We start from the raw sequence: 17,652 nt of genomic DNA, 5'->3' as shown, positions 1-17,652 counted from the left end.
GGGTGGGGGAGGCACTGCAGAGTGGTGGGGGGTGGCCCGAGGGGCTGGGAGAGGGTCCGGCCCACGCTGCGCCTGGGCTGGGACTCCATAGTTCATTCTTGATAACTGTTGTCATTGGCAGAGACCATGAAAATATTCCATCAGAGCATAACACTGCTACACCAAGCAATTTTGCTTGCATTGGTACTGATTTGAGTTAAAAGAAGTTATCTGATCCACTGGGCTTCCTGTTGGCCACAGTGATTCAATTGGAAAGCCTCTTCTGAATGTAGGATATCTGGTTACCTACAATGAGGCCCAGGTCACTGAAGTATAAACAAAACCCAAGCACCAATCAATGTAGAAGGAAATGATTAAAAAATAAAGTAAATAATGTGCAGATGCCCACTCAAAAACACCAAGTGTGAACTGCTGCTAACTTACATCCTACCTGATGTAATGACCTGTATTTAGATGTCCTGTCAAAGTCTTATGCACGCACAGATGTGCCTTTGGGGATTGACTAGGTCATGGACATGTGAAACTGGATCAGGGATGTGTGACAATTGATTAGTGCACTGATTAGATTAGGATAGCTCTGAGTATAGCAGAATGGATTTACCGAAGATGGAAGACACATGCTGGGTGTCAGTAGCACCAACCAATAGTATTGTAGCCTGGACAGAACAAAAGGTAAAGCAGAATGAAAATTGCTGCTTCCTGCCTGCCATCCCATGAACTGTTTATCCTCTGCCATGCTGTCCTGCCTTGGAACCAACCCATCATGAACCTCTAAAAACTGTGAAATAAAAGAAACTTCTTTAATCTGTGGGTGTCAGATATTTTACCCTAGTTATGAGAAAGTACCTGACATACCTGCTAAACAAATATGATGACAGTTCTCACTTAAATGTATTCCCAACACACACACACACACACACACACACACACACACACACACACAAATAACAGTATCACATGCAAAGAAGGGAGAGGATCTCTATGTGTTAAATGTTTGACAATGAAGTTGCTCCGTCAGGGCACACAGCTACCTCCACCTGCCCCAAGCAGGAAGTTCCTCATCTCTCATGTTTACTTTACCAGCTCTGTGACTGGGTGTCTGTAAGGGAGGAACAAACCAAATGCCTTACTGTGATGACAGGAGCTCTATTTTCAGCAAGTGCTAAGCAAAGTCTGCCTGAACTTTGCATTCCTCTAATTGCTAGAAAGTTTGAAAAATTGTTTACATATTTGACTACCATTTATTCTTACTAAATAATCTGTTTTATGCCTTGCCAATTCATTTTCTGTCATTTACTTTTCTTTTTCACCATTTTACAGCCTGACTGAACATTAAAACAGTTTTCCATTGAGTTTGAGGCACAGTAAATCATATACTCATTTTACAAATAGTTTTAGGCTAGGTGTTTGTCAAGGTCAAGAGAAATAACAGTGCAAGAGATTACACAAAATATTTGGTATTCTGAAACTTACATTTTACTGGAAAATAGTTATAGATATTAAAGGATTATACAGGGCCTTTACTGAGTCCATTAAATGGCATGTACTGTTCTAGAAGTAAACAGATATTGTAGTAAATAGAATGAATAAAAATCGCTGCCTCCACTTGGACTCCTGTAATTCATACATTCAGAGATGGAAGGAGAAGGACTGTAAGTTATAGACTGACCTGGGCTACATACCAAATTCCAGATCAGCCTAAAATATAATGAGATTGTCTCAAAGAAAACAATTGTCTTATTGGAGCAGCACTGTGAATCAATCTGAAAACTTGAAATTGTTGAACTAAAATATGCTTTAGATTGAAACATTCAGTGATCAAAACCAATAAGTGATATGTTTACTTCAAAAATTATATTTTAAGGCTGGCCAGATAGCTCAGCAGAATAAAGTGCCTGCTTAGGCAGACAGAGACTGGAGTTCGATCTCCTGCATGCTGTGCTGGAACTACCCCCAGAGCACCCTGAGACAGCAATTGAGACTGGGCGTGGTGATGCGTGCCTGTGCTTAGGAAGCTGAAAACATAAGGATCACTACAAGTCCAATCTGTGTAGTGAGACTCTGCAGACCCTGTACTAAATACATAAAAATTATATTTTATGTCTATTTATTGTGACAAAATTACACATGTGTATGATACAAAAATGTTTAATTTTATCACCATAGTTAATTTTAGAACACTTTTCTCACCATACAGATTCACCTTGCTCCTTTGCTATCATTCCTATCCTTTCTTCCAGAATTAAGCAATCACTTAGATACTCTGTTTGGGCATATTTACTTTTCAAACTATCATACCAATGGAATTGAGCACTAACATTTTCAAGGTTGTTCCATGTTGTGGCATTTATCAGCAATTTCTTAGGACTTGAGAACAATTTTTTTACTTGTGCAAATATACATTTTATATGTGCTTATCCATTGATGTGAATTGGGTTGTTTCCACCTCTTAGGTATCACAAGTAAGGCTGACATAAATATTTGTGCACAAACTTTGTGTGAACGTCTGTTTTCAACTCTCTAGGAGTGCAATTTCAGGACATGTGTTCATCTTTAAATAAAGCAGATATACTGGTGTCAAATTGTAAGGATGGAAAAGAAAGATAAATACTTTCCGATATCATTTCTGACATTAAAAACTGACCCCACAGAAGTACAGAGTAGAGTAGTAGTTAGGAGAGGTTAAGGGAGAGGGTGATGGAGAGAAAATCAGAGTTCAAAATTAGAGTCAAATACTAGGCATGGTGACATGCAGCAATAATCCCAGCATGTGGGAGGCTGTAAACAGGCAGATCAGTATGAGTCCAGTCTAGTGATGAAACCCTGAACAACCTGTAGACCCTTCCCCAAAATACAAAAAAATAATTAGAGTCAAATATAATAAGCCCAAGAGTTCTACAGCACAGTAGTATGACTATAGTTGACAATGTAATGTATAATCGCAAATAACTGGAAAAATTCCCAGCACAAAGAAATGATAAAATATTTGAGGTAATGAATGTACTTAATGTCACAATTTGACCTCTACATACTGTATATACATATCAAAACTTGATTCTGGTATATAAATATGTGTAATTACTCTTATGTATCAGTTAAAACAAAAATATAAATTCTCAAAGAGAATCAACTGGTATGGGAAAGGAGGTGAAGAAAAGGGAATAAAAAAGAAATTGAGATGTGGCATGTACATGTAATAACTCCACACAAGGAACATAAGCATTGTGTATTGCAAACATGTACTAACAAAAAACACACTTAAAAAAATAAAATAAGATTGAGTAACAATCATTTGACCTAGTGGAAGGTGCTTAAACTTTTAAATGCCCTCATTTCCTAATCTCAGAGTTGGAAATGATCCAGGCATAATATCACCTACTCTTGTTCTTTTATTTACAGTTTAATCTCCCTAGTGAACATAGATACAAAAATACTCAATAAAATAATAGTAAACAGAATGCAGCAAATTTTATGATTATACCTCACTACCAAGTAGGATTCATCCCAGGAGGGTAGGGATGGTACAATATATGCAAATCCATAAATGTAATACACCACATCAACAGAGTCAAAGACAAATATCACATGATCATCTCAATAGGTGAGGAAAGTGCTTTTGATAAAGTTCAACACTTATTCACGATTTTTTAAAAACCCTGAAGAAAGTTGAAATAGATGGTATTAGGGCATGTGAGATATCTCAGTAGACTAACTGCCTTCTTAGGCAAGCTCAGGGAGTGGGGTTTGATCCTCAGCACCATGCACTAATCCCACCCCCAGGTGCACTGAGCCAGCCACCAAGTCAGGATGTGGTGGTGCATGCCTGTAATCCCAGGGTGGGGAGGCTGAAAGCAGGAGGATCACTATGAATCCAAGCTGCATAATGAGACCCTGTACAAAATACATTCAAAAAGATGGTATTTACCTCAATCTGATGGGTCATTCATGACAAAACATCAGCCAGAATCATACTAAATGGACAAAAACTGAAGCCCTTCACTTTAAAACCAGCAACAAGATAAAGATGTCCACTGTCACCACTCCTATTCAATATAGTTCTGGAAACATTAGCAAGACCAATTAGACAAGAGAGAGAGAGAGAAACAAATGGAATAATCATTTGAGAGGAAGAAGTGAAATTATTATTATTTACAGGTGACATGATCCTCTACATAGAAGACCACAAAAACTCCACTAAAAGATTTGCAGATTTAATAACAAAATTTAGTTGCACAGCAGGATACAAAGTCAACACTCAAAAATCAATAGCACTTCTGTACACAAACAATGAATACACTGAGAGAGAAATTAGGGAAACCATGCCTTTCATAATAACATCCAAAAGAATGGAATATTTAAGAATCAATGTAATAAATGCAATAAAATGTCTAAACAGTGAAAATGACAGTGCTGTGAGAAAAGTGATCGAAGAGGATTTCAAGAAATGCAAAGATATTCCTTAGTCATGCATAAGAAGAACTAACATTGTGAAAATGAACATACTCCCAAAATTGTTGTATAGATTTTGAAACAATACTCATCAAAACGCTAGTAGTATACCTTGCAGATTTAGGGAAAACATTCATAAAATTCATTGGGAACCAGAATAAACCTAGACTAGCAAGTGCAATCCTGGGTAACAAAGGAAAGACAGGAGGCATCACAATCCTTGACTTGAAATTATACTTCAAATCTACTATGATAATGGTATGATCAGCATAGTACTGGTAAATAAAACAGATGTGAGGATCAATGGATTATCAGATCCACGGACTGTCAGATCCATTGATCATCAGATTAAAAGATGCAGGAACAACTACAATCACAATCAGTCACCTTAACTTTGGCAAAGGGGCCAAAAATGTTCACTGGAAGAAAGATAGCCTCTTTAATAAATGGTGCTGGAAAAACTGGCTTTCCGCCTTCTTATTTTTTTATTCCCCCTCCTTTTTTTCCCACCTTCTGAAAGCTAAAATTAGAGTCATGTCTATCACCATGAACTAAACAATGAACTAAACTACAGTCAAAATGGATAAACTATTTAAATATGAAAATAGAAACACTAAATCTACTGGAGCAGAAAATAGGTATATATCTTGAAGACATAGTGGTTGGCAGAGAGTTCAAGAACAAAAACCAAACCATATCGAAAATATTGCAAAGAATCAACTGGGATCTCATCTTTTTGAAAAAGATTCTCCACATCAAAAGAAATCCTCAACAGAGTAAAGTGGAATTCCACAAATTGGGAAAAAATTTAGCTGACTGTCCCTCAGACAAAAGACATCTATCTAGAACATGTAAAGAATTTTTAAAACTCAGGCCCCCAAAAGTCAAAGATCTAATAAAAAAAATGGGCATCTCAGATGAATACACACTTCTCAGAGGAAGAAATACAAATGGAAAATAAATATATGAAAAAAAATTCAATATCATTGATCACTCAAGAAATGCAAATTAAATCATCACTGATATTTAGTCTCACCTCAGAAACAATGGCTATCATCAAGAAGTCTGCCAATAACAAATGCTGGAGGGGCTTTGTAGATAAAGGAATCTTTCTGCACTGTTGGTGGGAGTGCAGACTGGTACAACCACAAGGGAAATCAGTATAGAGATTCCTCAAAAAGCTAGAATTTGAGGTCCCATTCAACCCTCCTGGGTCTTTTCAGAAGAACTGAAAACATGGCACAGTGCTGTATATACACCCATGTTTATAGCAGCACACTTTGTCATAGCTAAAACTTGGAAACAATCAAAATATCCCTCATTGGGATATTTGAGGAATGGATTAAAATGAGGAATGGATTAAAAATATGTGATTTTTTTATACAATGGAGTATTACTCAGATATAGACATGATGCTTTTATATGTAAATGGAATCAACTAGAGATCATACTCCTAAGTGAAATAAATCAGACCCATATGTGTAAACATCATATTGTCTCCCTGTGTAAGAGCCTTGAAGAATAAATAAAATGTGAAGAGTAGAGTAGATACTGTGAAAGGGAAATAAACTGTTCAAAGGGAAGGAACAACTGGAATGTGAGAAAGAAGAAAAGAAAGAGGAAGGAAAAAAGAAATACATATGTGTACACACAGGATAGCTTCGATAATTGTACTGAATTCTGCTGGTGTACTGAAAGCAGCAACTAATGCCTAAATTTTTTCTAGCTCTCTTCGTTAATTGTTTATAATTTCTTGACCAATTTGCATGCTTATATCTGGTAATGTGAGTAACTAATTTCAAGATAACAAAATGCAATATAAAACCATTGTTGAATTCCTGTAATTTTGTTAAGTGAAATTTTGTGTCATTTCTAATGTTCCTTTACTATTTTTATTCACTTTAAAAAATAAAAAGGTTAAACAAAATTTTATAATAAAATAATAGGAGAATGATAGTCAATACATTGCATGTTTCTGTCTTCACAGAAGACAAGGGGACAAATACAAGTCAGTTGTATGATCAGTGTCTGTTAGTTCATTAAAAATGGTGGGTTGCACTAATGTTGATTGGAGAAATTTTCATACTCATATTTTGTATTCTGAATGAATTCTTTAAAGATAGAAAACTCCTCTTATTCTTGATGTAAAAATAAATGTATTAGTACATATAGTGCAATGAAATTTGCATCTAGATAAGAGTGACAACTGCATACATTTATACTATCATTTTTATAATAGAAAACTTTAAGCAAGCAAAATGTGTAGGGAGTGCTAGCCAGGTCAGCTTTGTGGGCAGTGTAGTTAATAAAGTGCTCAGTGATGGAGATAATGCCTTAACAAGGATTGATGTCTATAGAGAAGTTTATTTCATGCTAGAGACTGCACTGAGGAAATGATTCACCAAAAGTCCTATGATTAGTGATGATCTGTTATCTGATGTGTAGGTATTTTGATTTCAGCCATCTGTCCAGTAGACACATGGTTGTCATTTCTTTCTTAAATTTAATGGGAACTGGCAAGTTCCTTCGTTGTGTGGGCAGGGTCTCACTATGCAGCTCGGACTTGTAGTGATCCTACTGTTTTCAGCCACCCTAGTGCTGGGATTATAGCTGTGGGCCACCACACCTGGACTCCGTCACTACCTCAGCATGTCCAGGGGTGGCGCTGGCATGATATGCGGTGCCAGGGATCAAACCCTGGCCCCTGCATTTACCTAAGCAAGCACTTAGTTTGCTGAACTATCTTGCCGGCCCATGTTCTGATTTCAACTAAAAGGTAAAACTGAAAAACAGAAAAGCAGATAAAATATAAAGATGGCTTTAAATTCTGTTTCTTTGATGTTTTTAGCATTGATTTTTATTACACAATGTTCTTTCTTACATTACCTTCTCCTTATTATCCTCCTAAATATCTTCTTGATTTTCTACACTTCATTCTTTTCTTTTTTGTGGAATGGGAGATTGAACTCAGGCCCTTGCGCTTACCAGGGAAGCACTTATTCTACTGAGCCATCTCCCTGCCCCTTTACACTTTATTTGTTTTTCTTTACACTTTATTCTAAAAATCCACCATTTCACATATCTTCAAAAAAATCCTCAACTCATATACAGTATCAGAAGAGTCAGTTTTTTAATGTTGATCATAAAGTAGTAAATGTGCATTAATTAGTTCCAAAAATGCTTACAGTGAATTATAAATTGAAGTAGAAACATTAAAAGTTCTTAAAAGCTATGCTTAAAACCAGAAAAATAATTTTAAAATATGCAAATTTTGAAAAAATTTCCAGTATATTTTCCAGGCAGAATTTAATATTCATAATGTATAAATGAATATGGTAATTTAAAATGTTTTCATTTTTAAATGTATTTAAAATATATAGTAAAGTAACTCAAATAATAATTCTGCATCATGATTAAACATATAGAAAATAAAAACTGTAAGAAATAAAAACTACAATGTATATACATAAAAAGGCCCATTAAAGAATAGGATATATCAATATGTATCAATATATATTTTTCTATAGATAGTGATTAGAAATTTGAAGAATGAAACATAGGTTCATATGAACTTACCTATTTGTACTATATACTCAAACCTGCATCTGAAAGACACAAATTATATTGCCACGAATAGACATCTATTATGTAATATGCTAAATGATATCAAGATTTTCTCCAATAAATGAATATTTCTCCACTATATTTATTTTGAAAATAAATACATTAATTTTATAATTATAAAAATAAAGCTGAAAAAATAAAGCTGAGATAAAACTTCGTGCCATTATAATGTATTTTTAACTTGAATTTGATCACAAAAATTATTTTATTCATATGTATGTCTGAATATACAGTTAATTTTTATTGTCTTCTTTTGAAATTCTGTATCATTGTTTTTATTGTTTTTTCACTTTAAGATGAAAGTGAATATATATATATATATATATATATGACACATATATTCATATGCAGGCATTTATGCATCTCACTATATATATAAACATTATCTCGTGAAATTAAACACATACACACCGTGCTTTCTTTATTGTCAAGGAAGAATCTAAACAAAACTTCTAGCACATAGTATAATGTAGTTAACATTCATACACTCTAAGTCACTTTATTGTTACATATATTTTTAAGATATCCTTTCTGTATTGTGGGACTGTCCTGCTTCAAGGTTGTATATGGTGAGATTTTTGGACTTCTGTGTAAATATAAGAAGTATATAATTCCTTATGCCTATTTTTAAAAATATATTCTAATTTTTAAATGTTTTTTATCATAATGTGTAGGGACTTAAAGTTCAATATATCAATACTTGATGAAAAATACCCGTTCCATGTTATGCCTAAGATGCTTGATATTCAGACAGATAGTGAGGTTAAGCTTAACAGCCTAGGTTGTATGGTAATAACAATAAGCTTGTCTTCTGGATGGTTAACAACCTAAGTTTGCAGACCGAATTTAGAGAAAAAGGAGGGCCACAAGGAAAGCCAACATTTTGGCCCTAGCCTTCCAAGGTCAATTAAGACTCAGGACATATGAGAACTTGTACTGTAATGTCATGTAACTCGGTAGTGTCCCAAATTTTCTGATCAAGGAGATTATGGGGCCAAAGAGGAAAGTGATTGATGATGTAGAGTGTGCCTAAGGAGAGTCACATGGAGAGAAAACATTTTCTCAAGCTTTCACAGAGAGCACATTGGCCAAGCAATGGCCGTGACTCATTCACATGGCTGACACTGACAAAGGTTCTACAATCTGAGGTACAGGATCTCTGGATAAATCCTGAGGGGATTTCACTGACCTTCTCAGACCCAAAAGCTGCAACTCTTGTTGCATAGGTCCTGCTTTACCTTGGTCTTAAACATCCAGCAGAAAAGTATAAAAATGAAATACAAGAAGTAAAGCCATGCTGTTATGTTGAGCTGTAGGGGACTCAGGTCAACAATTTCTGACATTGCCCATCAAGCGGAAGACCTAATACTATTATGGGCTACTGGACTCTTTTAGAATATTTTGCTGAGTTAACACACCTATAATATTCAAATGACGGTACTAAACAAAAAAAGGGTATACAGATGAATGTCCATTTTGTATCTGTGTATCCAAAGTGGTTAGGATAGAGATATAGTTATATTCTCTTAATGAATAGAGGGATTTGTTCTAATGGTGTTTGTAAATAGGATATCATGTCGGCATCTTGTACAGCAAATAACCACTAGGAAGACAGTATACAATGTGTGAATTATTGAAACTGTCCTACCAATTAGGTTTGAAATTGTCTCATGCTATGTGTTTCTCAGTGAAATTATGGAGAAAGAAAAAAATAAAAAAATTTTTAAAAAGATATCCTTTCTTGGGGTTGGGGAGATGGCTCAGCAGAATAAGTGCTTCCCTGGCAAGCACAAGTGTCTAAATTCAATCTCCAGTTCTGAAAAAAAAAAAAGATATCCTTTCTGATGGGGATAGGTCCTTCTCAGTCTTCCCACTAAATGTTGTACAAACAACCATGTTGGATCTGGTCACTAGAAAGTATTGTCCTCCAACTTCTGATTTTTTCCACTTAAAAGTATTATTTTTGAAAATGAAACAGTATTTGTTGCAATTACTTTGCTTTCAAGTGAAAGAGGAGAAGAGTATGTAAAATAAAATCACAGTCAAAATTATCAGGCAATTTTCTTCTTTTCTATAGTTCCACAAATGTAAATAATAGCAATAATAAAAATACTTTATTGTGAGTGCTGATTCATATTGCAGACCTGGGTTCAGAGCAGAGAGCAAAAAAGATTCAGTTTACTGTAAAGTTCCACACAGTTTTCTGATCCTGTTTAACTGCTCAGCAGTGGATTTTGACAGAGGACTTCCCAGGTCATAGAGCATTTCCTGACTCTTACATCTGGCTAGACTCTCAGCATAGCTCCTCCTTCCCTTCCTCTGCCTAATGCCTTTCTATTCCCCAAGTCTCCATTTGAGCATATTTCTCATGAGAAGCACACACTAGCAGTCAGCAGGGTGTGCTTAGTAACTCCAACAACTTCAACATTTGCAAATATAGGTTTTTTTCTTGCTGCTGTCATGTATGTTCATCACTCAGAAAGCAAAAGAATTTATCTGATGTTTCAATAAATATCAAATTTCAAAAAAAAATAGCTTCCATAGAGTAGAAATCCAAGAAAGAGCAGTTTAAAAATGTATAAGGGCCTGCCAAATAGCTCAGCGGATTAAAGCTCCTGCAAGCAGGTGCAGGGGCCAGGGTTCAATCCCCGGGCCCTCTCTGCCAACCCCGCCCAAGACTGGACATGGTGGTGTACACCTGTAGCCACAGCACTTGGGAGGCTGTAAATAGGAGAATCACTAGGAGTCCAATCTAGTAGTGAGACCACGAACACCCTGTAGACCCTTCCCTAAAATACAGGGGAAAAAATGTATTTTAGTACAGGGTCTACAGGGTCTCACTACACAGATCCAACTCATAGTGATCCTCCTGTTTTCAGCCTCCCAGGCCCTGGGATTACAGGCTCGCACCCCCACACCCAGTCTCAGTCGCCCTCTCAGTGCGCCTGGGAGTGGGGCTGGCACGGCACACAAGGGATTGAACCCCAGTCCTTGCACCTCCCTAAGATAGCTCCACTGAGCTATCTGGCCAGCCCTAAGAGAAATTTTGATGAATGGTTCCCGGAGTGAAGTGCATCCTTCTTTAGTCCAATGACATGATGTCAGGAATGCTACTTCCACTGGTCTTTATGACCATTGTCTCACTTCAGCTGCTGGATGGCACTAACATGAGTACTACTTTCATGGGGGTTGGTGATGGTGACAGACACACTACTTGCTGTTTAAGGTGAAGTGAAACTATCCCAAAACACAGTAGGACAATTACGAGGATAAACTTTAATAAGGGAAAAAAATCCAAACCTGGCGAATCTGACAACATGCTTGGTACTGGTGTGTAGTGGAATGTTAATGTTAATAGAGGTGGAATAGATGCAGCAGCATCTGAAGTCACACTGAGCACCCTTATAGAAGATGGCTAATATTCGAGAACTCCTTTAGTTGGGCTGCTTTATGTTTCTGATATAAAAATATATTTCCTTTTGGCAGGGTCTTGCTCTTTATCAGAAGATCTTCCACTTTTTTTGTTTGCCTCACTGGGTACAGTAACTGAGCAAGGCTTAAGGAGGACACTGGAACTTTTGATTTTTGTACATCATTGACTAGAAACTTTCTTAGCTTCTTTCTTCAGTCTCCTTGGACACCAAGAACTATGCTTTTGGAATCTGATCTTATGCACATCAGAACAGTCATTGAGAATTTCCATTAAAATCTCATCTAATATTAGACTTGCATAGGCATTGTATTTGTCGCACACAAGACAAAACCAGGTGGGCTACTTTTCATTCATTCATAGATAAAGGGCAACATCAAAACACTGCAGATGGGGGCTGGGAAGATGGCTCAGTAGAATAAGTGCTTCCCTGGAAAGCACAAGGGCCCGAGTTCAATCCCCAGTTCAAACAAACAAACAAAAAAAACCACTGCAGATGTGTACAAGTCACTACTCAGCATGGTACTGTTTAGCCTCATTTTTCCTAAAGGGCACATCAAAGACTAATTGTAACAATTTCACTATCAGGATCAGCAGTAAGTTTTTCTTTAATTGGTGCTCTGGTATGATCAGGGTTTCTAATACCTTTCGTTTTTCATTTTTCTAATAGTATGGCTGGTGTCTACTGGCATATAAAATATACAGACAGGAAATAATTCTTCTGAATTTTGGATGCCCAAAATATGGAAATCTGGTTTGGCACAGCTGAGGACAAGCTAACTAAAGACATAATATTCAAGAAGCACCCCTGACGCTTCTGAGCAAACCCATTTTTAGGCTGTGGAGCATAACCGGGTAAAGAAAACAGCTTTCCATTTATTTTTATACAACAGATTGTTGGGATAGTTATCTTTTTGAAGACTTGTTCCTCCCTGGCAAAGTTTCTGCTGAACTTGAACCGTATAGTATCTCTGACTATCTGGCAAAAAGTATCTCCACAGGAATATCTCTCTAGTGGCCAGGGAGATGGCTCAGTAGAATAAGCACTTCCCTGGCAAGTACAAGGATCTGAGTTCAATCCCCGGTTCTGAAAAAAAAAAAAAAAGGAATATCTCTCTAACTCATTGAGGTGTCAAAGAAAATAAAACTCTTCAAATCATTGAACACTGCTTTGAACCAAACTTGTGGGCTTGATGAAAACATCAAGGATATCAAGAAATGGCAGTATTTTTAACTTCACATATGGATAGACAGGAGGAATTGGGGGAGATGGTAGCTACATCTCTAATTGAGCTTAATATTTTGAAATAACACAGAGCAGAAGATGTGAGTGAAGTGTAACTGAAATGGATGGCAACTAGAGGATTCCAGCCACAGCCACATCAGGTTCTACAGGTGATGAGTTACTATCCAAACTAAAAACTGATTATTTGATTGCACATAAATCATGCAGCCCTTCAAGAGTTCATGGATATTGGCTTCTATGTAGCTCTTAGATTTTAATCTGAACCATAAGGCTGCAGCTCCTCTTCAATAAATATAGGACCCTTATTAGGAACTCATGGTTCTGTCCACTTTTATTCCATCCAGCAAAGCCTAGTAACATTTGTACTTCAGATACATGAACACTAGAAACCATGTTCTCCAACTCTTCAAAATCTGACATTATATAGTGCCTGCATGTGTCATTGCCACTGCTGTGCTTCCCATAGCCACATTATCTCCAACATGACAATAAATTTCCTGCCCTGGGAGCCCCTGATTATGCTGTGGCCTTTGCCTTTGATATATCTTAATTTTTATGTATTTAGGACAGGGTCTACAGGGTCTCACTACACAGATTGGACTCAGAGTGATTCTCCTGTTTTCAGCCTCCCAAGTGCTGGGATTGTAGGTATGTGCTACCACAGCCAGTCTCAATGGCTGTCTCTTTGAGCCCCAGGAGCAGGGTTAGCATGGCACATTGGGGGATATATATTGCTTTTAAAACAGAAAGAAAGGTAGGTATCTTTTCTCTTTGGCAGTAAACTACTAACAGAATGTTAGTAGCAAAATACGCTAAACATATTCAGGGAAAATCTTTTTTCTAACAAGACTATTTTCAATTTAAAGCAAATTGCAGTTAGGGTATGTATAGTAACATTTTGTTATAGGCAATGTACATTTTATACTGAAAAACTGAGGTCAAAATTATACAGTTTCATATATACATGACTAATGAAAATAAAAACTTCTGAATCTGTCTGTTAGGGGAATCTCTAATATGGTAAATGCATGAAGACGCAGTTTAAACACCAACCCTTACATTCTCAAAACAAAGATGACTGCATAGAAGGCAATCTTTTAATAAGTATAGTGTGTTATTTTAAAATGTGCAAGCCCTTATAAGTATGTGAGGTAATACATATGATAATTAGGTTGATTTAAGCACTCTACCATGTATATGTATTTCAAAACATAATGTTCTACCTGGGCATGGGGATGCATGCCTATAATCCCATCACTCAGGAGGCAGATGTAGGAGGAACACTGTGAGTCTGAGGCCACCCTGAATTACATAGTGATTTCAAAGCCAGCTTCGACTACAAAGTTAGATCCTGCCTAAAAAAACAGACTAACTAAACAAACAAACACCATAATGTTCTACAACATAAATATGTACCATTTTATTAATTTAAAGTGCAAAGATGAATGTCCACAATAACCCAGAAATTGATGTATTACTGTAAAAAAATGCAATGTATTTCTTCCTTAATATACTGACCATTAAACAGAGTATGAGAAGAACAAATTTAAAAACTTATTCATGATAAACTTTTCCCTGAAAAAATCTCAGGGGTATGTGTGATAGCACACTTTATGAGAATAAATAGCAACACCTAACTTGCCCAAACCTTAAAGCTTTCAGTCTTAACTTTAAGGCTTCCTCTCTAGAATCTACTTACTGTCTCACTTCCTTATTTAAAAACTATCATTGCAAAAAAAAAAGAACTTCATGGGAAGAAATAAAAAAAATAAAATAAAAACTATCATTGCATGAGTTGAATCCTTTCCTGTGTGCTGGCCTCATCTATAAAGAATAGCACCAAATTTTATGTTTAGGAGTTAAGTGCAGTGGAGTAAGGCATATCTGGGTTTGATTCCCTCATTTCATTGCCTTCACTCAGAGTGGTACTCAAATTTGTTCACCTGACATTCAGATAACACAGTAGGGCCTCTTCACTAGAAGTGATCTGGTCATTTTCATTGGCTTCTCCTGACTCCACCTAGTCTAGCACTGTCTGGCTGTTCTGTTGAGTGCACACACAATCTCTCATGTTTGCCTTGCTGTCCACCCAAACATCTTCCACATAAGTAGCTTGCCCCTCACAGTGGTGTCATGAGGTTCTCTTGTTGAACACAGACCACCTCACAAATCTTCAACATCAGACATGTTTTGTCTATGATGGGACAAAAACAAGACAACCATGCAAATCACAAAAATGACCAAACATCTCCTTCTGCCTTATATGGGAGACTGTTGCTTCTTTATTAATTACGATATTAATTTTGCTCCATTTTCTCTCTCTCTCCTGACAAGCTGCATTAGGATACCAAATTATGCAATTACTCCCACTCTATGACAGCACCCAACCTTAATTGATACTCTCTTTCTTAAACTTTTACACAATCACCTGATTTGTGCCTAATTCTACAAGTTATTATGAACACTCTCACTGAGACACTCCATGTCTCTATGATGTGCATCATTCCTTTTACAATGAGTAAGAGCTCAAATCTGTTGGTTACGTATGTGCTCTTGGGAGTCTTTTGACAGTGGTATCTGGTCAGCTACCAGTGCAGAGTGACAATGCAGGGTTTCCTAAACTGAGTCACTTATTTTTTTACAGTGCCTGTGCTCCATGATGATCAGTGATTTCCAAGGGACAGAATTCCATCACAGATACTTATACTAAAGTGTAGTAGATTATCTGTAGCATGATATAGAGGACAGAGTAGAAGTTGTGATTAGAACCAAAGGCACAAAACAGCAGCCACTATTTTCAAGGTCCAAGCCACATAGCAACTCTGTTCATTTCTTTAGGCACTGACATAGTCTGCTTAGGAACAGAGTGGGAGGGCAGCTTTGACTGTGGAACTCATCTAAGCTTAACTCTAAGAGTTAGTGACAGGTAATGTCCACCATGTACAAAATGTTTGAGGTTGTGGATGCCTTCTTACAAAGGTTACAGGTAAGGGCATGTAATGCATCTCCTCATCATGGTCCATCAGGAGACTCTATGGGGAAGGAGTCTTAGAAGTGACTATAATAACTCCAGGGAGAGAGTTGACCATGTGTTTTTCCAGCCTTTATCCCTAACAAATTTGTGTGCCTTACTCATAATGCTTTTGGCTCCTAGTTAACATCTTCACTCTCAACACCTTTTCTCAAAATTTGTTTCTAAATTGATACCCCTATTATCTTAGTCTTTAGCCTCACTCCCATGCTTAACTGATATTTATTATTGTAAATGAAGATGGCACTGACACTTTTTCCTTACTGATATGGCTTAAGTGGCTTAATTTTCTTCATGACTGCACAATGACTACTCCATATATTGCCCCTGGTTATCCCACCTTTCTGTAACCTTTGAGTCAGAGAAGCTAATGACCAAATGTGAAGCCTTCCTTCTTTCAGTGGCATATCCAAGGATATTAACCTCAAACATTTAGCAGGCAAGGTTTGACATGTGCACCGCTTCTACAAAACATTATGGTGGAAAGAAATGGTATCTGGGTATTTATTACTTTAATCTGAATCAAAAATTGATGAAATGCTAATATAGTACATTTCTGGCCAAGTGTCTCTTAGGTCGTGCAAGGCTTTGCTTGTACACAGACTTGCTTAAAGCTCCTATCGCATCACAAGGAGACAAACAAATAATCCTACAATAAGACCCAGATCTGGACGACCTCAGACCATTGAGTGTCCAGTTATCCATGTCAAAACCCTGTATGCTTCTCTGGAGGGTCTGCACCCTTTAGTCCAGCCAGGCAGGGCTCCCTGTTCCCTCTCTCCCATAATACCTACCCATGGTACCAGACCTTGCTCGTTTTTGAGTGTGACTTCCTTCTCTTCTATGTTAATGTAGCTCTATAGAGGTAACCCTAAGTTCCACAGGGACTTGGACCTGGACCAGTGCTTTACCATCACCGTGTCATCTTGTGCACCACCAGAAGTGCAAAGAGGCAGACACTAAATGAGCATGTGTGTGATGGAGCAGGTCATGACAGGTGTGGCTTAGGCACTGTGGCCCAGGAAAAGCTTCTAAATCTCACTCCAGGGTCCTTTCGTCCTCCATGTAGACTCATAATCACCTCTTCCTACAGTTCTAAGAAGATTCTACGTCCTCACATTCTGTGAACACTTACTATGAACACAGAGGGCCTTGACAGGGTACAAGAAAAACAAAATTATTCCATGGAAAAGATGAGGATTTTCTCTACCCAAATCCATAATATTGTATAATCCAGAGATGGCATTGACTTTCCTGTTTAATATAGATAACCATGTGTGATTCCCTTCCTACTGCATTCCCCACTACTTACTCAAATAGAGAGATATTAATTGATATCATAAGACAACTTCCCTGTTAAATGCAGAAATACCAGAATGGAAAGAATTTCCTTTTACCCACCAAGAAGGTGAGACTCATGGGAGTTAAGTAAATTTTTCAGATTTATGCAGTTACAGAGAGAGAGAGTATCATAGCCCTATTTGTCTAACCATGGGGTCTATGTTTACATTCAGGAACACAGAGCTCTCCATTAAACGTATGACTGGGGCAAAGCAAAGTGACACATGCCACTGAAGAGGGCATAGCCACTATACAGAGAAATATGGTAGCACTTGGCAAATACCTGGTAAAGTTGAATATTTTCCTACATTAAACCCAACAACTACATTTTTGTATACAACCTGGGAGATGTGAGTGCAAGGAATAGCAAAAATTTACCTTGCAATATTATTTGCTACACCGGTAATAAATCTACAGAAGGAAAATTGTCCACTAATAGGACACTGAAAAAATACATTGAGTATTTCATACATTTTACTATGCATTGTGTACAGCACTAATGGAATAAAATTACAGGAATAAACACATGGA

The 17,652-nt window shown here is 37.0% G+C and overlaps 1 pseudogene; it reads right to left on the bottom strand.

Moving 5' to 3' along the window:
- Nucleotides 1–11,155: 11,155 nt before the first annotated feature.
- LOC101567567 lies at nucleotides 11,156–13,169 on the bottom strand (annotated as a pseudogene).
- Nucleotides 13,170–17,652: the final 4,483 nt, after the last annotated feature.

The sequence above is a fragment of the Octodon degus genome, unplaced genomic scaffold (genome assembly GCF_000260255.1).
Source record: "Octodon degus isolate 3935 unplaced genomic scaffold, OctDeg1.0 scaffold00171, whole genome shotgun sequence".
Classification (NCBI taxonomy): Eukaryota; Metazoa; Chordata; class Mammalia; order Rodentia; family Octodontidae; genus Octodon; species Octodon degus.
The sequence above is the reverse complement of the archived record's forward strand: the minus strand, read 5'-3'. Positions and strand labels throughout refer to the sequence as shown.